Source organism: Pantherophis guttatus, chromosome 3 (assembly GCF_059756535.1).
Source record: "Pantherophis guttatus breed Tessera chromosome 3, ASM5975653v1, whole genome shotgun sequence".
Taxonomy (NCBI): domain Eukaryota; kingdom Metazoa; phylum Chordata; class Lepidosauria; order Squamata; family Colubridae; genus Pantherophis; species Pantherophis guttatus.
This window is the reverse complement of record NC_142065.1, coordinates 16,432,071-16,458,429: the sequence shown is the minus strand read 5'-3', so window position 1 is coordinate 16,458,429 and position 26,359 is coordinate 16,432,071. Positions and strand designations below refer to the sequence as shown.

General features: G+C 39.1%; 1 long non-coding RNA gene across 1 annotated transcript; it reads right to left on the bottom strand.

Annotated features, from left to right (window-relative positions):
• Positions 1-1,165: 1,165 nt before the first annotated feature.
• LOC148114503 (uncharacterized) lies at positions 1,166-23,373 on the bottom strand. Its single transcript, XR_015733632.1, has 3 exons — positions 23,020-23,373; positions 19,406-19,660; positions 1,166-3,181 (listed from the first exon to the last, which is right to left on the bottom strand). It is a non-coding gene; the product is annotated as an uncharacterized LOC148114503 (long non-coding RNA).
• Positions 23,374-26,359: the final 2,986 nt, after the last annotated feature.

Below are 26,359 nucleotides of genomic sequence, written 5' to 3'. Positions count from 1 at the left end.
GTTTTACCTAGTTACCCTATTTTTCGGAGTATAAGATGCTCAGGACTATAAGATGCACCTACACGTACCTTTTTGGGGGAGGAAAACAAGATAGACACTAGTGCATGGATATGGGAAATAATATGAAATTTTACCAGTTTTTAAACAGTTTTAAAACTGTTTTAAGTTTTTTTTCTTTGCATAGATTGGTAGTGTAACCAGAATCAGTAAGTTATTCAGCACGCAATCTGTTAGATGTAAAGCTTCCCCCCCCCACCCTCTTTATTTTCCTTCAGGTAACATTTTAATTAAGTTAGTGAAATGCTTTTTAAATTCCAGCTAATTGTTGATTCTAGACAGAAATTTTACAACGAAAAGACACAAAGAAGAAAATAAGACCGTAAAGCACTCACAATAACTTTGCCTCTGCCTCCCAGTTTGCGTCGTTGCAGCAAACAGCCTGCTTTAGTTTCATTTTCATTTTCAGCACAAGAAAAAAAAAATCTGCCTCCCAGCAATTTGCTTGCTTGCAGCAAGCAGCGGAGGCCCGTGTGGCAATAGGCAATGGCAATCCCTGCAGCCTGAAACAGCTGAGGGTTGGGAGGCCGATCCAACTGACAATCAACTGCTTGTGCTAATCAGGCTGTTTGCTGCAAGGAGGTAAATTGCTGGAAGGCAGAGGCCAAAGAGCAGGGGCCAGTGGGTGGGCGGGGCTACATTCGGAGTATAAGATGCACCCAAATTTTCACCCTCTTTTTTTTGGGGGGGGAAGTGCATCTTATACTCCGAAAAATACAGTAAGTGTTTTTTTCTATCAGGGCAACCTGGTCTATCCAAATATGGGATGGAGCATACAGCTTCCGCACTCATGACATATTGTAGTTGTTCCATACTACAATATATCATGATCTCTAAGAATTGGGGAGTAGGGGAATGGAGAAGTAGCATCAATTTAACCCAATAAATAAACACCTTTGCTTGTTATGATATTTACTTCCAAAATGCAAAATCCAAGTAGGTTGAGGAAAAGACTAGATGTTTGAGACTTGGTAATTTTCATGAATTTTTGCTCCTGTGGTAAGTGGAGTTAGTGCCAAACTCTTACACAGAATGGCATGTCCCTGTAGGCTCCGATTTTGTAAGCATTTGTTATTTAATGTCGTAAGAAAAAAAAATATTTCACCAGTTTTTGTTCTTCCTTTTTTATTGGCTGTGAAGAAGTAACAAACGGGTTAGGAGAGAAATTAAAACCATATCGGCCAGAGTTGCTTCAACATGAGATGGGTAGCAAATAAATTTAATAAATAAATAAATACAGTCATTTGCAGACTGTATTTGTAATACAGTCCAATAACAATGCTCCAAAGTGCATTAATCACACTGAATGTGATGTGGACACTACGAAAGTGAAGGCCCCACCCCACCCTTGTTACATGAGAATTTCAACTGTAGCTTCAACCCACCTGCAGCTAAGAAGAGAGATGCAGCTCCAGAAGACACTTGTCTTTTGCACAATAAGACAAAATGTGACGTCAGAATTGCTCCAAATCAGCTGGAAAAAAAGAAAGGAGAATAGGACAGCGGAAGGAAGATTTCCTCCTTTGTTTCGAAGATTAGATGGGCTGCCACAAAGTATTTCTGCTACCTTAGAAGAGAGTCTGTACTTAAGTGGCACTTGAAGTTTTGTATCAGGAGACACCAGATATGCAATCTCTACATCCTCAGGCATGTCTGAGAAAAACTTGGAGCCATACTGAACTAGAAGGATTCTAGTGGTCTTGCATTTATTTCATTACAAGGTGATTCCAGATTGTTCAAGGATGTCCTCTCTGTCGTTGGACAATTCTTTTTCTAGTGGTCTGAAACCTCCTTGGCTTCACATCCTTCTGGTCAAGGAAATAGTAGCATCCTTCATCACTTCAAAGAGCAATCTGTGTTCAAAAACACCTCTCAAAGAAATTGGGAGGAAATATGATCTTAGGCACCTGAATATATGATAGAAAAATGGAAGCCTGTTTTGGACAACAGATTTCGGCACAGCATGATGACTTTTCCCATGGTGCCAGAAAGTCAGTTTATTTTCTAATGAAAATGACATTACCTAACCTCACACGTTCAAACTAATATAGAAACCCAGACTCAATGGTTCTTGGAAATTCACACTAAGTTTGGAAAGAATTATTTAGTGAAGACAACTCATACCTTTCTCTTTTCTATTCAAAGTACATCAAGTCTCCCTAGTTTTTGCACTCTCTTTCCTTTTGTTTTTTCCTCACTTTTTATTCAATATTTATTTGTTTGTTTGTGATAGAAAGACTTGGAATCATACTGAACTAGAAGGGGCCACTTGCTACTTAATTATAAGACCATAGTTATCCTCATCATCCTCATCATCTGCAAATGTTCTTGAAACATTACACTTTTCAGCACTTGAGACCAGAGTCTATAACTATGGTTATGATTTGTTTGCTTCTTTTCAACTGAACAGCTTTTCACAGCTTAGAGAAGAACATGGACAAGTTTAGACAGAGGCCGCTTCCATTTTTATTTTTCAAAACCATTTTTATTTTTCAAAACCCAAGTGGAATAATAGAACGAACAAAGTGTCAGAGGAAAGAGAATGAAACCCAAGTAACAGCTTCAAGACAGAAAGAAGGTTAAGAGAAATAATAGTAGTAATAATTAATAATTAATAATAACCAATAGCTTCTGAAAAGTACCATTATAGAAAGATCCAGATTTCAAGGTCTAACAAAAATTATGAAGAAATATGTTGAAAACACCATTGTTCTCAGCTCTGGTTTAAATAAAACCGTTCCCATTTGTTTGATCAATGTTTAGATGTATTTTATAAGCCCCCAGAGGGCAATGCTAAAAGAATTGTCTCTTTACTTTCAAATGGACCCGGGTGGTCCTTTCGTCTTGAAGGCAACTGTAAACACTGCAGACTGATAATAATACTGAAGATTGTGTAAGCCACATGCAGCATAATGTGGGAGCCGGTGCCTCTGTAAGAACAAAGAGAACCATCAGAAATGATGGAAGGTTGGCCTTTAGTGGAAAATAATTCTGAGAAACTCTTTGTGCTGTGTAACGAATTGACAATTTGGCAATGGCAAAAAGAGGGGAAAAAAGATAATTGCAAATGAGTTTCTCCTTGCCACCTTCATATCCTGCTTGTATCTTCTGGTTGACCTTGCAACTGCAAAAAAAAAAAAAGAAAGAAATACATAATAAAGGCAGAAACACTTGATGATGAATCATGTGGTTTAGCAACTAGAAAGCAGCCAAGAAAAAATGACAGCATATTTGTCCGAGAACTGCTGTCTCTGACAGTGGTTTTCTACGAAGAAGTATAAGAAGAAGATTTGTTGTTTCTTCACTCCAAGCAGTTCCGTGTCAATTTTTGTGTTACAAAGGACACGTTTAAAATTCTCCTTTACATGAAGGGCTGGATTTAAAAGCAACGGACCCCAAAAGTTAGGAAATGTTGACGGCAATCAACCGCCGTCATCTGTTCATAACTTTTTTCCTAATGCAGTGAGATTTCTTTCAACTTCAGTTGTAATGTTTTATTTCTCAAGGTATGCATATGCATGTTTTATGCAAATTGGAGGCCTCTCTTGTGTCTTTTCTTTTTTTTCTTTTTTTTTGTGGTGATTCATTTCAATTTTTTTTTCAAACAATGTTTACCTGGCTACCATGCCATCTGTTATTTTTCATAGCAATTGCCCCATTTCACAGAGACACTTTAACCCACCGAGTTCTAAATACCATCCTCCTGTATAGCCATTCCATATGGGGCAAAATGTGTGTTTTATAGTAGAAAAAGAAGCGTACTTTTTCCCCTTATGTTCTATTTCTCATTATTTCTATATCTTGTTTCTGCCAAAAGTCACCAAAATGATACATAAGAAATCAAAGCAAACACTAAATATCATTAAACTATGAAAACAAAAAACAAAACCATCTTTAAAATACTAAAACAAGATTATACTGAAAGTCATTTTTTTAAAAAAAATTCCTGTCCACAGCCATCAAAGACTACAAAATTTGATTCTTCCCTTTTTTTTTCTTTGCCCTAAACCAGCTGTTACGCTAATCAACTATCATATTCCAAACCAACAAGTACATTGGAATTCTCTGCTCTAGATTGTCACTTTATTTATTTGTTCTTAAATGTATAATATTATGGACAGCCAAGGCCCCTTGGCATAAACTGCAAAATTAAAATTAGCATTTGAAATTTTAAAACCACTTTAAAGCAACAATTAAAATCAACAGTCAACGTGCTTTAAAAGGTATAGTGTTTGGTGTAGTGATTTTTTAAAAGTCAACAAAGACATTATACTGATCAGCTCAGCAGGAAGCACACTCCAATAAATTGGAGTTGTTGGAAAAATAAATCCAAGCTTAAGTATCCCAGGACTGAGAGCTAAAAAAGCTGCTTAAAGGGAAAATAGACCCTACATGTCTTAATTCTTCCCCACAACAATCTACTAATTCTCTCACCACTGTAATTGCAGCCCAACTTTAAATATCACATGTATTCCCCACCACATTGTAATTGCCATCTGAGGTTCAGTAAACAGAACTTCTGCCTTCCCATTACTGAATAGACAAAATGCACATTTAATCAGCAAATCAAGTACTAACAAAAATCCCCTCTTTAAAATATTAGGGAATTTTCAAATCAGAATTGCCATCAGGACAATGGAGAAAAGCAGTCAGGGTTATATTAGTACCCACCAATCAGAACTGGGGGTCTCCACTAAAATGGCAACCAAGACCTTAACAGGGTTACAGCTTCTTAGCATGCTACCCTTCAACAAAATGGAAGTTCGTCTTAGCCACTTCTATTCTTTTATTAATGTAAAATAATGTTGGAAGAAATATCCATCTGGTTCAGTTCCAAGCTGGGAGAAAGATACTGGAAACATGGAGGCTGATTGGAAAGATGGTTTAATGATGAACAGAACCACCAGCGTTTATGGTTCTCGTGCAGCTGACAAAATGGAGTTGAGAGTGGGGGGTTTTTTATACCTTCTTTGGGCTTTGTAACTGAGCTTCCTGATACTGTGCAAGAACATGTCCTCTAATATTCTATTGGCTGTTGTCAGATTCCTATGGGACAGTAGTGGGTTTCAAAAAATTTTACAACCGGTTCTGTGGGTGTGGCTTGGTGGGCATGGCATGGCTTGGTGGCCATGGCAGGGGAAGGATACTGTAAAATCTCCATTCCCACCCCACTCCAGGGGAAGGTTACTGCAAAATCCCCATTTCTTCCCAATCAGCTGGGACTTGGGAGGCAGAGAATAGATGGGGGTGGAGCCAGTCATAATTTTTACTACCGCTTCTCTGAACTACTCAAAATTTCCACAACCGGTTCTCCAGAACTGGTCAGAACCTGCGGAAACCCACCTCTGCTATGGGGTCATGTGGGGGTTATGTAGGGGTCATATCTGGCTCTACAGGTAAAAGAAGAAATGCAAATCCTAGGCTCTGAGATAATTTTGTCAACCTTTTGTTTGTTGCTTATGTGAATTTCTGTCTTGACCCAGTCTTTCTGCATGGATTACCAAATCTGCATTTCTAAAAGTTGGCCTCCTCCGTTTCTGCTTGGGGGCAGGGAGACTGGGGCTGGTTTCTGAATAGGCTGGCCCAATCTTTCTTAATGGGCACAAAATATCTGCTGGGGGCTATTAAGAAAGACTGAGTCTGCTTCCTGCCTCTAAAAAAAACATGTTTCTCCATTTCTCATTTAGGGAAATATAATATTCTGCCTTTTTAATATTTCCCAAAATATTTCATTCTTCGGGGGGTGTAGTTGCTGACTTTTTACAGTAAGTGAACTGTAGTTTGGCCCCCAACTTTTAAAAAGTTTGTTAGTTTAACTCCAGGCCAACTCAAAATGTCTTATGGTAGATGAATCAATTTATGGGTAAATAGAACTCTAGGAATGTACAGGTAGTACATTCCTCGATTTACAACAGTTCATTTAGTGACAGTTCATTTAGTTACAACGGCACTGAGAAAAAGTGACTATGACCATTTTTCATGGTTACAACCTTTGCAGCATCTCCATGATCATGTGATCAAAATTCAGATGCTTGGCAACTGGTTCATATTTATGACCATTGCTGTGTCCCAAGGTCATGTGATCCCCTTTTGTGACCTTTTGGCAAGCAAAGTCAATGGGGAAGCCAGATTCACTTAACAACCGTGTTACTAATTTAACAACTGCAATGATTCACTTAACAACTGAGGCAAGAAAGTAAAATGGGGCAAAACTCACTTAACAAATGTCTCATTTAACAATAGAATTTTGGACTCAGTTTTGATCATAAGATGAGGACTACCTGCATTGAGTGGAACATTCTTTATTTTAATTTTATATATATATATATATATATATATATATATATATATATATATATATATATATATATTTGTTTTTGTATATTTTCACTCTTACACGGGAGAAGACCCGAATTCACCAAGACTTGCATATACATATATATATATATATATATATATATATATATATATATATATATATATATCATAAAGATTGCTGTGTATACTTCAAAGATACAATAGAAATCTCAAAAATTTAAACAATTACATTTCAAGTCTGCTAGCACTGATGTACCTTACATATTGTTCAACAACTTCTGCTTATTTTATTGTTTATTTTGCCATTCATATTTTCACAAAAAATATTCTGCTTTTTATTTTACTGTAGAAGAAAGAAAAGATAAACAATCCTAAGAGGGTTTCAATTTAAGAGTGAGAGGGAAATGTGTCAAAATTAAAAAAATAAGAGAAAGAGAGAATAACTATAGGTTGTAAGCTAATAACAAATGGCCAACTTCTAGGAAGAAAACTCAAGATATTGGGGACTGCAAATGTATTCTTAGGCTTGGATTACAAGAAGTATAATACAGCATCTGATGAATTTATCTCAGATGAGTTAAGACGGTTTTGAGGAAAGATTTGATGTCTGGGGCCATACCCTGAGTTATCTGGATGATAAGAGTGTTGGAATGGAGTCAGTTCTACCTCACAACAACTGGTAAAAATATCTTTGACCAAAACATTTGATCAGAAGGACTTGAGAGAGTCCTTTATTAGTTATTTATAAATTATTAGCTTATAACCTATAGTTATTCTATAGACATGGAGAGAAAATAGTGAAGTAAATACCTCAGGCAAAGTCATGTTCATTGTAGAACTAGGAAGCATGTGGCTGGGCATATTTAGCTTTGGAAAGAGCAAAGTTGAGGTATGTTCAATAAATACTTTAGAAGGTTTTAATTTAAAGTCCTCTATAGTTCTGAAGGGGACTGGACTAAATGATTTCAGCAGTCCTTGCAATTTTATGAAAACTGTCATTCCCAGCCTGGTGCCCTTAAATTACAATTTATTTCAAGTACCATAAACTCCACCCAACAGCCCTGGCATCAGTCTGGTTAGGTATTATGAACTTGGCCCAACACACATAGAGTTTCTCAAGATGGAGAAGCCTGGAATAGATAAATAAATGGCTGAGTTGTAATATTTTTGTCATTTGTTATTACATCACCAGCCTTCTAACTTGAGCAGTTCAATGGCAAGAGATCCAGAGCTCTTCTGTGTTTCCCTTTTTGCATTTAAACTCCAGTTTAAAAGCACAAATTCTTTGTGCACTTTCAGCCTATATGCTCTTATGAATGCATTTCAACATCTTTTTCTAGTGGGTCTAAAAGCAATCGAAGAAGAGCAACTTTCAGCAAGAAAACAGCATAAGGCCAAAGGTCAAGAGGCCATTATCTTCACACTTAGCTTTTCAACTTCATAGTGCAGCCAATGGGGTGTAGAAATAAAAATAACAAAATAGAAGTATCACAACATTGAATGTATAATGCAATGTTGTCCTTGTAGAGCTCTTGTAAAACCACTTTTTTCAAGCAAAAGTGAGATAAAACTGTACACAGTTTTGTAGTAGATCTCAGAGTGAATTGTAGTAGAACCAACAAAGTGTCCTGTGGCAATTAAAGAATGAGCTTTATTTTATTAAAACAGAATTTTGTAGGTCATAGTCCACATTATCAGAAGGGTGGAATGTAGTTCTGAGATATGAATAGAATAGAATAGAATAGAATAGAATAGAATAGAATAGAATAGAATAGAATAGAATAGAATAGAATAGAATAGAATAGAATAGAACAGAACAGAACAGAACAGAATAGAATAGAATAGAATAGAAGAACAGAGTTGGAAGGGACCTTGGAGGTCTTCTAGTCTAACCCCCTGCTTAGGCAGAAAACCCTACACCACTTCAGACAAATGGTTATCCAACATCTTCTTAAAAATTTCCAGTGTTGGAGCATTCACAACTTCTGCAGGCAAGTTGTTCCACTGATTAATTGTTCTAACTGTCAGGAAATTTCTTCTTAGTTCTAAGTTGCTTCTCTCCTTGATTAGTTTCCACCCATTGCTTCTTGTCCTACCCTCAGGTGCTTTGGAGAATAGCTTGACTCCCTCTTCTTTGTGGCAACCCCTGAGATATTGGAACACTACTATCATGTCTCCCCTAGTCCTTCTTTTCATTAAACTAGACATACCCAGTTCCTGCAACCGTTCTTCATGTTTTAGCCTCCAGTCACCTAATAGAATAGAATAGAATAGAATAGAATAGAATAGAATAGAATAGAATAGAATAGAATAGAATAGAATAGAATAGAATAGAATAGAATAGAATAGAATAGAATAGAATAGCATTCTTTATTGGCCAAGTGTGATTGGGCACACAAGGAATTTGTCTCTCGTACATAAGCTGTCAGTGTACATACAAACAACAAATGAGATGTACGTGTCATTTGCCTTCTGGTAGACCTCATGAGTAGGCAGTTAACCAGTCGCATTACTTTTGTCATACCAGCATTGTATGAGTGTCTGTGTGCACCAGTACATGACCATATGATGGACTGCATGAGGAAACATCACTAAAAGCACTCACTGGTAGTGATGGGAAAAGATTATGGAAGGAAAACCAGCTGTTTTGTTGCCCTAATGTAGAACCAAGACACATGACTCAACTCAATTTATTTCAACAAACTCCACACCAATCAACTTTAATTCTGATGTTTTAAAGTTAAACTACCCCACCCAAAGGATCTCATTCTCTGAGATCATCACCCAACACCATTCCCAACTATTAGTTCATCTGCATATTGAAAGCAAGAAGTTGAATTGTCCTTGTGGTAATCCAGTGTTTCTCAACCTTGGAAGCTTGAAGATGGGTGGACTTCAACTCCCAGAATCCCCCATCCAGCAGCGCTGGCTGGGGGATTCTGGGAGTTGAAGTCCACCCATCTTCTCACCCAAGGTTGAGAAACACTGTGGTAATCCAACAACCCTTGGTGCCTTGGTGGCGCAGCAGACTAAACTGCTGTTAAGTAACACCAGATGCCTGCAATTACTGCAAGTTCAAATCTCACCAGTCTCAAGGTTGACTCAGCCTTCCATCCTTTCGAGGTAGGTAAAATGAGGACCCGGTTTGTGGGGACAATAAACTGACTTTGTATAAAGAAGAACACCGCTGGGGGGGGGGCGAAAGCCCTACTAAGCAGGTATATATGTATGAAGTATGAAGGCTATTGTTTAACGCATTGTAAGCCGCTCTGAGTCTCCGGAGAAAGGCAGCATATAACTCGAACCAATAAATAAATAAATAAATAAACCCACTCACATAATTCCTGTAACTGATTGAAATGTTTTCAGTCTGATAACTCTGACCATGAAGCTAATGTCAGTGTTTTGATTTTTTTTTCTTTCTGATCATTGGATGTCTCTGGAACAAACTCAAAAACAGAATATTTTTTTTTCATAGATGACCTCGAGTCACCTTTCCCAAAATGAAACAGCTCTTTCTGTCAATGTCAAATAACCCCCCCAACTACAAATCAATATTAATAGTTACTTAAAAGAAGTTAAGCAAAGTCAATTAAACTAAGCAAGCAGCTTATTTGTTCCTGCAAACCATCTTTATCAATTAACTCAATTTAAATGCCAGATGCTGCTTTTCCTTCTGTAAAGGTATTGATCTAAATGTCAGTCCAGAAAACATTATTAGTACAACCTTACACAGAAGTAAGAGCAGCAGTGAGTTTCACATTTTGTTACCACTGGTTCGCCCCGCCCCGTGTGCACGTGCCCACCTCCCGCACATGCGCCCAGTCCAGGGGAGGGTTCTACTTACCTTTACCATCGCTCTCGCGCACGACTTATTTCTGTGCATGCGCAGATCACTGATGACAACATCCGGGGCAGTGGGCAGGGCCTCCCGCCGGTTTTACTACCGGTTCTTGCGAACCAGTCCGAACCAGGGGCAACCCACCACTGGCCCAGCCTTCCCTGCTTGTGCTTTGCTCATGTGCGTGCCTTCCATGTATTGCCCAGCCTCAAAAAAATGTCTAAATAGGATGGCATAACACCGGGGTGGGTGAGCAGGCCCATCCACTATCTCCGCTACCAGTTCTCCTGAACCAGTATGAACCGGCTGAATACCACCTCTGAGTAAGACTGCTTTCAATTAACCTTACTTTTAGGTTAATGCGTGTAGGACTGTAGGTTGAGTTAAATAATTTTCAGCCTACAGTTTAAATATTGTTATACATACTTAATTAATTTTCCATTGTTCATTCCCTTTACTAACCTATGATCCTGCTGTCTCTTCTCTGAAAAATTAGGAAAAAGAGAAGCAGGTAATAAACTTCCCAGCCATTTTTTAGATTCATTCAAAATATCATATGCTAAAGTTCAGAATAAAACATGCATTCATGTATGGATAATTCTAAAGCAACACAGAAATGAGGAAGATGAGAATTTATTTATGTGTAACCCGCCTTTATGTGTAAGCCACCTGGAACGCGGTGGCTCAGTGGCTAGGACGCTGAGCTTGTCGATCAGAAGGTCAGCAGTTCAGCGGTTCAAATCCCTAGTGCCGCATAAAGGGGTGAGCTCCCGTTACTTGTCCCAGCTTCTGCCAACCTAGCAGTTCGAAAGCACATAAAAAATGCAAGTAGAAAAATAGAGACCACTTTGGTGTGAAGGTAACAGCGTTCTGTGCGCCTTCAGCATTTAGTCATGCTGGTCACATGACCACAGAGACATCTTCAGACAGCGCTGACTGTCCCCCTAGAGTTGGGAAAGACTAGCACATATGTGCGGGGGAACCTTTACCTTTACCTTTAACCCCTTTATAAACAACTCAGGATGGCAAACATACCTATTACTTCTTTCTTTTCCTATTTTCCCTACATCAACAACCCTGTGAGGGCTGAGAAAGTGACTAGCTCAAAGTCACCCAGCTGTTCTCCCCCAGCTGCGGACCCCAAAGAACACCGCACACACAAAGTTTGTACAAAACTTAAATTTACTAAAATAACTCAGTCTTTTCCAAACAAAGGCTGTTAATAAACTTCCTTAACAGCCTACAAGAAAACAAAGATAAAGTAATCATAATCTTACTAAGGTTGGCAGAAAGCCCAGAAGCAATTCACAGAGAATCCAGACGCGACTTCAGTCGGCGTTCCTCCTTAAATAGGCTAAGGGAGTGGCCAATTAGCCCCAAGCCTTACTCTCAAGGAGACCTCCTCCTGAGGAGCCACTCCTGCCTTTTGGCAGTTCTGCGCGCCCCGTGCATTGAGAAGAGGTTCCTCCTCTTTGTCCTCTTCACTTAAAGGAGGTTCTGGAGGTTCTGAAGGCCCTGGATGAATCCCTGCCTCTGGCACCACATCTTCTCCAGCCTCCTCATTGTCTGACTCGAGTACCAGCTGCACAGGCTGCTGGCACAACACCACACAAGCCTCCTCGCTGTCAGAATCAGCTACTATCCGCACAGGCGGCTGACGGGCCACAACATCAGCTGTCTTCCATGCCTAAGCAGGCTAGAACTCACAGTCCCCTGGTTTCTAGCCAGGTACCTTAAACAATATACCAAACTGGCTCCACATAGTTCCACATAATTCCTATATGATGTAGCACAGATGTTGACATTTATTTGCAGTAGATTATCTGGTGATGAGGAATTCTCAAGGATGCTATATATTCTGCCTTCAATTCCATGGAAGAAAGTTGGGGTACAAATATATCAAAGCAAAAGTTTCTTCACATCGTGGAACAGAAAACTGACATCAGGGAAATTTTTAAAAGATAGAATAATTAAAAGGCTGTTTATTATTCATTCCCCGGTTAAAGAATCAGGACTCAAAACCATGAAACTTTTAATTAAAATTGGAAGAGGGCTTTGATGCAGGACTTCCTATGAACTAGGGCAAACAATTTAGCAGAATTTTAGCCATGAAAAAATATGAACACAGTCATTAGTTCAAGGGTGTCAAACTGGATTTCTTCAAGAGCTGGATCAGTATCGTAGTTGTTTTCTGTGGGCCAGCCAGGAGGGGACGATGAGACAGAACCCTCACGCAGCACCCTGCGGGCCAAAACAGAGTATGGGGGGCTGCGTATAGCCCCCCCCCCCCCGGTGCCCCATTTTGGCCAGCAGAGTGCTGCAGGAGGCCCTCTCCCCATGCCCCATTTTGGCTGCCAGAAGCACTGTGGGCCGGTCCTTTGCTATTTCCAGGCCGGCCCCACGGGCCAGATTAAGAACCCCACAGAGCAAATCCAGGTCTCAGGCCTTGAGTTCGACATCCCTGCATTAGTGTTATATAGGATCTGTAGTTTAATTTCACTTCAATTGATTATAGACCAAAGAATGTCTTTGTTGCAATATTTTTAGGATCAGACTCAATAATAATAATGAGAGTTAGAGGTTTAAATATATTTCTCTTTAATTATAATAGGCATTCTATATTCACTGAATATTCACAGATAGAAGCAAAGAAAATGGTGAAGGTGGCTCCTTATATATACAAAGGGTGGAGCCAAGAGTGGGAGTGGTGAATTATGAATACATTAAGAGTCAAAGAATAAGTTAACCCCTGATATCCCATATATACATTATTTACACATTAGGGAATAAGGCATTTACATCTGACAAATCCCCCTCTAAATGCCGGTTCGCTATACAACACCAATTACATTCAGATTCAGGACAATATAAGACATACAATTTGGAAGTTAAGTATTTGTGCTGTTTAGAAGGTAAAGGCTTCGTCAATATGTCAGCTAATTGTTCAGAGGTATCACAATGCACTGCTTTGATAAATCCATCTTGAGACAATTGTCTCACATGCTTAAATTTTATATCTATATGCCTGGATCTTTGTCCAATGGCATCGGATCTAGATATTTCAATGGCCGCTTTATTGTCTTCATGCATAACAAAAGGCAAAGCAGGTTTTTTCCAAACATCTGAAATTAAATCATTAAACCATACAAGGTTATTTGCAGCTTTGGATAAACAAACATATTCCGCTTCTGTGGTTGAAGTGGCTACCAGTTCTTGTTTACCAGTGTACCAGTAAACTGGACAGTCATTTAACAGAAAAATATAACCAGAAGTACTTTTTCTGCATGATATATCTCCAGCCCAATCCGCATCTGCGTAACATGTAAGTTTTGGTTCTTTATTATCACTAGGTTCTAATACTAGGCAAAAGTCTAATGTACTTTTCAGATATCTTAAAATTCTTTTGACAGCTTCCCAGTGATACATTGTTGGTTTGCTAACGTGCCTTGATAATAAATTGAGTGGTAATGCAATATCTGGCCTGGTCCAATTAGATATATAAAGAAGTGAACCTATGACTGATCTATAAAATGTATTATCTTTGAATTCAGGGGAAGATTCATCAGTATTTCTAAGGAAATCAGTTTGCATAGGAGTGTCACAGGGTTTGGCATTGTTTAAATTGCATTTGTTTAGAAGTTCAATAATCTTATCTTTCTGAGTAAGTTTGAATCCCCTTCTAGTTTTGTTAATTTGTACACCAAGGTATTTGTTTACTTTACCTAGAGATTTCAACGAGAAATGTTCATTTAGCTTGTTTACAAAGATTTCTCTTCTCTCTTTGTGTTTTCCTATATATAAAATATCATCTACATAAATCAATACAAATTCAATGTGATCATCACTCTTTTTGACAAAGAAACAGTTATCAGCAGTGGTAGCGTTGAAATCCATGGTCTTAAGTACTTTTACCAAGCAATCGTACCATCTTTTGCCAGATTGCTTTAATCCGTATAAACTCTTGTTCAATAGCCAAATTTCATTTTTATTAGTGTATTGACTGTGAGGTGCTCTTACATATATTTCCTTATCTAGTTTTGCGTGTAGGTACGCAGTCTGTATGTCATATTGAAATACATCAAGATTGAGTGCGGATGCTACTACTAGAGCTGTTTTAACACTCTCTGTTCTTACTGTGGGGGAGTATGTGTCAGTATAGTCCTCCGGATATTTTTGTGCATAACCTTGTGCAACCAATCTAGCTTTGTATAAGGTATTGCCTCCTTCTAGGTTCTTAATTTTATAAATCCACCTGGTACCAATAATTGTTTTATCTTTAGGTGCAATCGCAGGTGTGAATACATTTAATCCTTGCAAACTTTCCATCTCTTTTTTCATAGCTAGTTCCCATTTTTCCTTTTCTTCACGAGGGAGTTTTAATACTTCCTCATATGTATTAGGTGTTATTTGTTCACCATCCATATGCATTATGTAATCTCTGTATTTATTTGGTATTTGATTTCTGTTGTTCCTAATAGCTCTTTCTGGTTTGCTATGGTAGTCATGCAAATATCTTGCTTCCTTTTTTGTTAATGTGTCTGTCTTTATTTTGTGTTGACTATTTGTCCATGTTTTGGTTTTGTTTTTATTTTTGTTGACATTTTGATTTTCTATTGTCCCTTCCTCACGAGATTTGGTATCTTTGCATTTATTTGGAAATATTTCATTAAGATGTAATTTAGACCAGTTGGCCTGTTCATGGAACACAGCTGTTCTGGAAACTATAAATTTATTATTATTATCAATGAATCTGTACCCTTTGGTGCCAGTTTCATATCCCATAAATCTTAGTCTTCTGGATACGTTTTCTCCTTTTCTTCTCAACTGTTTAGGTATGTGTACGTCTGCAGTGACCCCAAATATGTGCATGTGTGCTAATTTTGGTTTCCTATTATACATCACCTCATATGGTGTCTTATTCACAATACTGGACCAGGTTCTATTTTGAGTGTAATTTGAATAATGTAGGGCTTCTGACCAAAATTGTTTGCCTAAACCAGCATCCTCTAATGTGCACCTAATCATGGTTTGTAATGTGGAATTCTTTCTCTCTGCAATCCCGTTCTGGAACGCAGAAAATGGACTAGACGTGTAATGTAGCATTCCTCTATCCTTTAACCATTGGGAGAATTCTTTAGACATGAATTCACATCCCCTATCTGTCATAATTTGTTTTATTCTGATATTATGTTGTGTTTCTATGCGTTTGTAAAATTCCTTAAATTTTTGAAAGGTTTCATCCTTGTGTTTTAATGTGTAAACAAAACCATAGCGACTGTAATCGTCTACTATTGTTAGGAAGTAACGTTTTCTATAAGTGATTGATGGAGTTAATGGGCCAACTAAGTCCATGTGTACTAAGTCAAAAATTTTGTTAGTTGATCTGGTGGATTTTTTTGGCCTGGGACTAGTTTTTAATTTAGTAGATTTACATACTGAGCATTCCAAATAATTTTCACAATTTTTTATTTTGACACCTTCTGCGTGTTCAGTCATTTTTTGTACTACAGGAAAACTTGCATGTCCTAACTTCCTATGTAAGATATGAGCACACTCGTCATGAATTGGTTTACCTATTTTTGGTTTCTTCTCATTGTGTGTATCTGTGTGATCATGAGATATTTTACATTCATCATTGTCACTGTTACTAATATTTTCATCATCTGCCTCAATACAATCTTCCATATTTGAATCAATGTTATGTAACCATCTTTCTTTTGTTATCAGATAGGGTAGGCCTCCTTTAATCATCACAGTGCCTACATTTGTTTTATTCTTCTCTAAAGTTGCTTTTCCCTTTGAGAAAACTATATTGATGTCAGAATCTCTGCTTAGTTTTATGGCACTTAGTATGTTATGAGGTATTTCTGGTATTAACAATACCCCCTCTATTTTTCCTAGACCAGGCAAGGTCACATTCCCTCTGCCTAATACTTGAACTTTTTCTTGATTAGCTACCTTTATTACAAACTTATCTTCTGTAAATGAAGACAATATATTTTTGTTATTAGTGGTGTGATTAGTTGCCCCAGAATCAATAAGCCAATTATTGTTCTCATTTTGTTGCGTTTTAGTGCTGTCTTGTTTATTTAGTCCATTCAGTGAACCAGATTTTCTCTCTTTTGAATTTTCTCTGCCCCCTCTACTTTCTCTGTAATTTGGTGGGCTTCTATATTTATGTCTATCTGTGGAAGACTGTCTATAATTGTATTTATTCCTATATTCTGACCTATGTCTTTCCTTTGAAATTTTGGGACAATCTCTTCTATTGTGTTCCCTGGACCCACAATTGTGGCATTTAAAAGTTTCATTATATTTTTCTTGGAAAGCTACCTTCCTAAAAGATTTGTGTTCTGTGTGATTGCTATAACGATTTTTTCTTGAATTGTCTTCTGCTATCAATTTGTTAGACAGACTTTCTATTGATAAATATCCTAGATTGATGGTGTCTAAGTGTGACATAAAACTATCCCATGATGAATCAAGTGAGTTGATAATAACACTTTTCATTGTTTGATCTGAAATCACTTCCCCCCTCAAATGCAGCTCAGCTCTTATTTTGTTTAAAGATATTAAATGCTCACTTATGGAAACCCCTGGTTTTACTCTGGAAGAAAAGAAGTCCTTAGACATTCTTGTGGTGGTAGCTACACTATCGCTGTGAAACAAATTAAACATGCATTGAATTATTTCTGAAACAGTTAGATTTGGTTTGATGCTATGATACATTGCAGGAGACACGCTAGATATTATTAAGAAAAATGCCTTATGGTGTAAACAATCTATTTTTAAAGTCCAAGGTCTTCTTGGGGGACTAGTGATAAAAAATAGTAAATTTTCTTTCATAAAGACAACCTGGAGCTGTTGATACCATTCTTGTAAATTAATGCCATCAACCCTAAGTTTTGGGAAGTCACTGGGTAAGTTACCCACATTATTTTGTCCATTACTTACAACCTGAGGTAGTCCGTGGTCTCGCAAGTGTAGGAAATTGCAAAACGGCATGGGGATGTTCGCAACGAGTCTGCGCGGTTCTCTGGCCAGTTCAAGTCTTTCCGGACCGTCTACGTAGTTTCGCACATGCGCGTTGTTCATTTCTTCTTTGACGTCGTCGTGGAAGGTTCTCTCCACTGTAGCCCGCCCGCTCCGCTCCTCTTCAGACGAGTCGGTCTCTGGCTCGGTCTTAGGAGTTCTGATGGCGGCGACTGTTCTTCTCTTTCTTTTGGGTGCGTTGGCACTTGCTTCGGTCTGCGGTGTAGGGCGGAATCGACATGGCTCTCTGGGCTCGGGCGTCGTCGCTCTCGAAGTCAGGATGGGAGCGTGCAGGTCTTGAAGTATCGGCTTGTTCGCTTGCTTCTTCGTTGGCGCTTTGGAAATTTTTAATTTTGGCCCAAATGCAGCAAAAAGCGTCTTCATTGCTGACTTTACTTGGGATTTCGTTAAGTCGTCTTCATTTTCTGATTCTGGCTCTTCCGAAGAGTTTGAATCCTCCTTTTCACTTTCGTTGTCTGATAACGTTTTTCGCGCCAGAAATTTTGAACTGAGCATTTTGATTGGCTCTGCTTCGCTCACTTTGGAGGCTTGTTGAAACCAAGATGGCTGCCATTCAAAATTTCGCGCGGGATCACATTTTTTCTTTTTCATAACAACTTTCTCTGTAGTCATATCACTCACAGTTTTTTGGTCTTTGGGTTTCTCTTTAGCGATGTTTTTCTCTCTCGCTGCTCCGCTGTTCTTCAGCATTTCTTGGAGGTTCGCGATGAGGCTTTCATCATTCTTCTGGCTTTTTAATAACTTCAATATCTCTGACCTGAGTTCGTTATTTTCTATTTCGATTTCCTCCTGGCCATCATTTTCATTTATTAATTCTTCTTCTTCAGTGGTGTATTCTTCGGATTCTCTCGAAATCGCGTTTGTGGATTTGTTGATTATTTCTTGTTCAGTTTCTATTTCTTTGCTGTAGGCCCTGGTGTTGGGCCTATCTTTCTTAGACATTTTTAGGTATTTATTGAGTCAATTAACCATCCTCTGCTACCAGCTTGTTGCAATATTTTTAGGATCAGACTCAATAATAATAATGAGAGTTAGAGGTTTAAATATATTTCTCTTTAATTATAATAGGCATTCTATATTCACTGAATATTCACAGATAGAAGCAAAGAAAATGGTGAAGGTGGCTCCTTATATATACAAAGGGTGGAGCCAAGAGTGGGAGTGGTGAATTATGAATACATTAAGAGTCAAAGAATAAGTTAACCCCTGATATCCCATATATACATTATTTACACATTAGGGAATAAGGCATTTACATCTGACAGTCTTAGTGCTGCTTAATTGTGTTAGGAATAGAGAGGTTTTGTTACCAGTATTTCTTTATAATAAATTGACCGTATTGTCTGTTTGTTCTGTCAAGGCAGTAGGATTTCGAAATTGGCTGAACATCATTCAAGAACATTGTGTAACGTCTCAACAGCTAAGTTAATGGCTGAGGGCAAACATCATTTATCTGAAGCCAGACCTCTTCTAAAAAATATTGCCCAGGGTATTTCAAAGAAGAATCTGAGTAGAGTCATTTTCTGATGTCAATCTTCTCTGCTTATTTGGGAACTAAAAATGGCCAAGCCATTACTTGTTCAGCTCTTTCATCTGGTAATCCACTAGACTGCCCATTACCAACAAAATTATCCAAGATTGGTCTGGACTATATAATTTTCTTATGGTTTTCACCCTTTCTGACCACCCACATTCTCTCTTTGCTCTTTTAGAACAGAAGATCTTCAAAATATGCTAGATTTATGGAAAGAAACAAATTAGCTATGGAAAATACAGATATTTGGAGAGATGAAGGGTGCAAGGAAATCAGTCAGTTTAGACAGGAGGATTTTTCCCTCAAGAAAAAAAATATTCAGGTGCACCAATCTTATTTAGGAAGTAAAGAAACATTATCCCTTGAGGCATCTGCCATCACTGTCTGGATCTGCTTGCTTTATCAACACAGGGAAATATCAACACAGGGAAATGAATTTCTTATTAACCACAAAATCTGTATGTTTTTGTATGCCTTGCAGGAGAGAAATGATTTGGTATCATCTCAGATCCTAAATGCATTTAACTCTTGGAATGTAGCCACAATGGGGTAGCTCTTAGACAAACTTGGCAATGTCTCAAAGTAACTAAGGAGGGTCATACCTTACTAATGTTGTTGTTGTTGTTTGTTGCGAAGTCATGTCTGACCCATCGCGACCCCATGGACAACTTTCCTCCAGGCCTTCCTGTCCTCTACCATCCTCTGGAGTCCATTTAAACTCACGCCTACTGCTTCGGTGACTCCATCCAGCCACCTCATTCTCTGTCATCTCTTTCTTCTTTTGCCCTCAGTCTTTCCCAGCATTAGACTCTTCTCCAGTGAGTCCTTCCTTCTCATTAGGTGGCCAAAGTAGGAAACTATCAAGAAATGTCAAGATGGTCATGTCACTAGGAATTGAACAAAACATGGGAAGAGACTTTACCTTCTTAGAAGAGTCATTCATAAGGCTTAAATATCTGCAAGATATGAATATGCTGACACTAATTGATTGATTGATTATGGTCTATCAATACATTGTCAACTATTAGCAACACATAATAACAATTTGTTCCTAACACAATTCTTTAGGTCTCCCAATGGTGCATTCATCCCCAGTGTAACTGTGTCCATCCACTTTACTCCTGGTCATCTCTTTTGCTTTCTTTCAATCTTTCACAGCATTACAGTCTTCTTCAGAGACTTAGATCTTCACATAATGTGCACAGAATAGGATAATTTGAGTATGATCATTTGTGCCTTGAGTGAGACCTCTGGATTGATTTGTTTAAACAATGCTTTATCACTGCTTAATTATATTGGGAATAGAGAAGGGGATTTTTTTCAATAGCACCTCCTCCTAATAAATCCTTTTTATTTTGAAATATTATTCAACATTTCTACGAATTACCTGGACGATGGAATTTATGGCATGTTCATCAAATTTGTAAATAACACAAAACTATGAGGTCTGGCCAAGACCCAGGAGGACAGATGGCAGTCTAATCTAGACAGGTTGGAAAACCGGTTGAGAAGAACAAGTTGTCCTTTAACAAAAAGAAATGTAAGATATTAGATTTAGAGAGAGAAAAAAGTCCAACCCATATATAAGATCTTCATGGTTCCAAGGCCTTAAATCTGAGAAAGCTGTGGCCATTGACAAGATCAACATGTGTTAGCAGTGTGAGTCAATTGCTAGAAGAGTTTATGGAGGTTGTGCACTACATTGCAAGAAACACTGTACCTTTAACCAGTGGTGAAATGTAAAATTTGTTACTACCAGTTCTGTGGGTGTGGCTTGGTGTGGGGGGGTAATGTGACTGGGTGGGCGTGGCCAACTTTTTTTTTTTACTTTTAAAACCATTTTTTTTACAACCTCTTCGGCCGAAAAGGTTGTTTAAAAAATGCTTTTAGAAGCTTCTGATGATCCCAGGTGAGCCATGTGATCGTCAGAGGCTTTTTTTTAACTTCTAAAAGCATTTTTTCAGCCAAAGAGGTTGTAGAAAAAATGGTTTTAAAAGAAAAAAAAAGTGTCTGACCATCAGGCAACTCAGCTGAGATCATCAGAGGCTTTTAAAAGCATTTTTTTTACAACCTCAAAGAGGTTGTAGAAAAAGTGGTTTTAAAAGTAAAAAAAAAATGGCCATGCCCACCCAGTCACATTACCACCACCACCACCAAGCCACACCCACAGAACCGGTAGTAACAAATTTTACATTTCACCACTGAAAACATCTTAATTTCTTGATCCATTCAAATGCTGAGATAGGTTTTGATGGCCCTTCCTTTTTTTTTCTTCCATCTCTGAAGTTTCTTCAAGGCTTTAGCAACAGTTTTGCAAATCCATCAAGAAGCTTTATTCAGGTGACTTTCCCTTTCATCATTTGCTTCTGGGGGAAAAACGGTGGACTAAAGATGGTTCCATAAAAAGCAGAACTGGTAACTGTGATGGACTGAAGAACCAGACAAAAGAAGAAGACTTAAGATCATCCACAAATGCTTCAGATAGATAATTCCTGTGAGGAAATTGCAAGACAGTGAGCTCTGGTGGGTTTAAAGTTCTGACAGACAAGGAAATGGCCATCTTGTTCAAACTGTAATCAATGCCTTTGAAAGAACACTAACTTTGCATCGTTCCTTTGTAACAGGGTTCAGAAATTGTTTTTTTTTAAATTCTGCTTCTGCTACTGGGTGAAATGATGGTGGCACTATGATGCAATCCAAGCTCCACTCATTTTTATCTTCTAGGCTGCATAAACAGAGTGATAGAATTAAGATCATGTGAAGTGTTAATACCACTTTATAATGCCTTGGTAAGGCCACACTTGGAATACTGCATCCAGTTTTGGTCACCACGATATAAAAAAGATGTTGAGACTCTAGAAAGAGTGCAGAGAAGAGCAACAAAGATGATTAGGGGACTGGAGGCTAAAACATATGAAGAACGGTTGCAGGAACTGGTTATGTCTAGTTTAATGAAAAGAAGGACTAGGGGAGACATGATAGCAGTGTTCTCAGGGGCTGCCACAAAGAAGAGGGAGTCAAGCTATTGTCCAAAGCACCTGAGGGCAGGAGAAGAAGCAATGGATGGAAACTAATCAAGGAGAGAAGCAATTTAGAACTAAGGAGGAATTTCCTGACAGTGAGAACAATTAATCAGTGGAACAACTTGCCTCCAGAAGTTGTGAATGCTCCAACACTGGAAGTTTTTAAGAAGAGATTGGATAATCATTTGTCTGAAGTGGTGTAAGGTTTCCTGCCTAAGCAGGGGGTTGGACTAGAAGACCTCCAAGGTCCCTTCCAACTCTGTTATTCTATTTCTATTCTATTTCTATTATGTGTCACGAACCAGACCTTGGATCAAATCATCATGATCACCCTCTTGACTTCACCGCATCCCAACTGTCACGTGATCAAAATTCAGGCACTTGGCACATATTTAATACGGCATGTATTTTATGACAGTTACATTGTCATGCGGGTCATGTGATCACCATTTGTGACCTTCCTAGCTGACCTCTGACAAGCAAAATCGATGAGGGAACTTGGAGTTACTTAGCAATCGCGTGATTCACTGAACACAACTGCAGTGATTCACTTGACAACCAGGCTCCAAAAAAAAAAAAAGGGTTGCAAAATTGGTGCAACTCACCGCCTTGTTTAGCCATGGAAATTCTCATCCCCGTTGTGATCATAAGCTGAGAACAGTGGTGGGTTCCTCCCGGTTCGGCCCGGTTTGGCCGAGCCGGTAGCGGTGACGATATGACGTCACCGAACCGGTTCTCTTTGTTAGGGAGCTGGGGGGGGCACCCCACCCCACCCCCACATTATTCTTACCTTTTATTTGGCCCCACCCCCAATCTATTGCTGCCTCCCAAGTCCAGGCTGATCGGCTAGAAGGAAAAAAACTGTTTAAACTCTTGCCGCCGGGCTTCAAAGGGCCGCTCTACAGCTGATCAGTGTTAAAAGGCAATGTGATGGTAGACCAGTGCCTCCAAAAACAAATGACTAGACCAGTGCCTCCAAAAACAAATGGGTAGACCGGTGCCTCCAAAAACAAATGAGTAGACTGGTGCCTCAAAAAAACAAATGAGTAGACCGGTACAGCTCTGCAAGCAGTTAAAAGCCTGGTAGACCAGTACTTCTGCTAAATCCTAAAGAATTGTCACATGACCACCAAGCCATGCCCACAAAATAAGCCACACCCACAGAACCGGTAGTAAAAAAATTTAAAACCCACCCCTGGCTGAGAAGTACCTGTACATCAAACCAAGAAATGGTCCATGAATAGAGGGGGTTTCTTCGCATCAGTGACCCTGTGGTTGCCTGCAAGCATTTCGGTGAGCAGCTTAGCATGTGGTTGCAAGGAGCCACGCAAAGCCTTTCTGGAAAATGCCTCAGACTTGGTAGTTTCTTCCCCCTCTAGGAGTGTGCAAGTCTTGCTGTTCCTGACAGCTTCAAGCATTGTTTTGAAGAGGTAACGAAAATAGACAGATTCTCGGCATGTAACAGACCATCTGCCTTCCCGGCTTGCATTTGCTGCTCTGAAAACCTCTCAAAGTTCTAGCGGTAGTTTTGTTTAGCTAGGTTTGGCTTGGTTCCAGAGGGTAAAGATGGGAGAAAAGCCCTGTTTTGGTCACATGCTTTGAGGACCCCGACCAGTTTCCAGCTTTCTCTGCTTTTCCAAACATTGAAGCGCTCGCAGTCTTGTCAGTTAATCTAATGAGGGTGGAGGCCAAGAAAGAGATGGTGGCAGGGGAGAATAAATTCTTCTTGGATTCTTGCAGCGTAAGGAAATATGGTTTCTCTCTGTTCTCCCCTGCTTTGATTTTTTTTTTTAAAGCAGTACCTCCCTGCATGGTTCAACTCTTGCTGATATTTCAAATCTTGTTTGACAGATTTGAATTGGCAGCCAGATTCACTCCCAGCTAAAATGGGGAATGGGGGGGCAAGGCTTGTTGAGGAAAGCCTAGAGGGACAACAGAGTGAATTTTGTAGTCTTGAAAGCTGCTCTTCATTGTCTCTTCTTTAACTTGAATTTAGCACAGGATTTAATTCTCTGTTTGTACCAAGCAGCCTTTTGTAGGGTTTGTTCCCTTTCATAGGAAGCCCCCCACCCCACCCCGAGAATGAAATATTTTGGGGAATATTAAGAAAGGCAGAATATTATATTTCCCCAAAGGAGAAATGGAGAGAAAAAATCTTAACAAAGGCAGAAAGCAGCCCGAACAGCCTCCAGCAGATGCCCGAAGTCTTTAGAAATGGATGTTTTGTGCCCATTAAGAAATCCAAGCCAATCTATTCACAAACAAAACACCTTCCCCTCCATCTGATGGGATTAAAAATTTACCCCACCCAAATTCTAAGAACAGGACATGACCTCTAGGACATAATAGAATTAACCCACCAACATTAGAATAGCAAAAGGCACAAGGCTCACTACATTGCACAACCCCCTGCAGCCTCTCAGAACCCTGTAAAAATCTATCCATTCCTAAGCCACCCCAGAAACATGCTTCTGTCAATGAAGTTTCTGGAATCCAAATAAACCTTCTTTCTTTGCAGCCAGTCAGCCTCCATTTTATTTCCAGCACCTTTCTCCCGACTTAAAGTCTGTAGAGGGGGAAAAATCTAAAAGGATGCAAACGTCCAGCTGTCTGCAAGGAATATAAATCCTTCCATTCCCCACTATCCTGTCAGAGCTGAAGAAGCTTCTTGGATGAGAAGCAAAACGTCTTCAAAAGAAAAAAACAAGAAAATCCAATTGCCTCCTGAAAAAGCACCTTTGGGACAACCAGGATCCGGATGACTGAGAATCTCTACAGACTTTTAGCTGTACAATTTGGGATGAACACCCTTTGAATGGTGTGGGAATAGGAATGGATTTCCAGAGGGGGAAAAATTGCAATCTACAGGAAGCAGAGCAGAGCACCTACTCAGGTGACCCTGAGGACACAGATAAACCTCCCAAGTGCTTCCACGACCCTCTAAAAGGATGCAAATGTCCAGCTGTCTGCAAGGAATATAAATCCTTCCATTCCCCACTATCCTGCCAGAGCGGAAGAGAAGTGAAACGTCTTCAAAAGAAAAAACAAGAAAATCCAGTTGCCTCCTGGGAAAAAAAAGCACCTTTGGGTTTCTCCCGACTGGATTTTTCTTCCAATACTTTCATCCCCCCATATCATAAGATGGCATGCATACCAGCCCTATTTTTTTAAAAAAAAAAAACTACCATAAAATGGTAATAAAAGTATTTAATAAAAGTATTGTTCACAAGACAAAAATGGCACTCAACTTGCAAATGTCTAACGTCAACCCTATTGCCCGTTTCTGATTTCTGAGTGGTCCTTTATATTTTAAAGGAGAAAGTACCCATAATTTTCCTCCTAAAGCCATGCCTAAGCTTCATTATAGAAAAAAAATCTTCCCTTCTGAAAATGTGTAATGTATTTTTGATGATGCCTCCAGAAGAGCCTATTCTGAAGATTTTAGCACTTGGGTAGTTCGGATTGTCGAAAGCCGATGCCAAGTCTGGCATTACTGAATCCTCTGTGAAAGTCCATGAATTCCAAATGATGATAAATAAAAGAGTTGCAGGGCAAAATCAGAAGTGTGCAGGTAGTCCTTGATTTATGACCATTCATGTAACAAGTGTTCAAAGTTACAATGGGGCTGAAAAAGTGACTTACAACAGTGACTTACAACAGGTCCTTGCACCTATGAGCCACGGTGGTGCAGTGGCTAGAGTGCAGTACTGCAGGCTACTTCTGCTGACTGCCGGCTGCCTGCAACTTGGCCAGGCTCAAGGTTGACTCAGTTTTCTATCCTTCTGAGGTGGGTAAAATGAGGACCCAAATTGTTGGGGGCAATATGCTGACTCTGAAAACCACTTAGAGATGGCTGTAAAGCACTGTAAAGTCGTATATAAGTCTAAGTGCTAGTGCTAGTGCTATGACCGTCACATATCCCTTTATGAAGATGTTAAAGAATCCTGGGCTTAAGACCGAATCTTGGACATCTATCAAAAGAGATTATTGGGAGCCACCTTGTTGTCCAAATCCATTCATCAATGATAGCGGAGGATCAAAAGAAAATAAAGGACAGACAGCATGTGAGATCTGCATACCCTTATTTGTATGCCCCATGAATTTACTCCATGCAATGTCTACGGCCGGAGCTGACTCATTGCCACGTACTACCTAATTACTTAAAGCACAGTTCCTGGAGCACAGCCAAGTAGATCTGTCTGGGTCAGCCCCCCCACCCCCCAACCTGCCTTGATGAGGTCCTTGCAAAGGCAAGTTACTTCAACCTCAATGTGGCATTTCATCTCACAGAAACAGAGCAGCTCAATTAGACCCGTCAATCCAGTTATTTATATGGCATTTTGTGTGTGTAGGGTAGCCTTTGTTGTTAGGCAGAATGAACCAGGATGCCAAGCTCTGCTGTGATGTTTAGGAGGCATTGCCATCTGCACAATGGTTCACAGCAAAATGTGACCTACTTTATGCATGGCAATAACTTACAGACTAGGAAACAATGTTTATCATCAGTTGTTGATTTGGAAATGATTTATTATT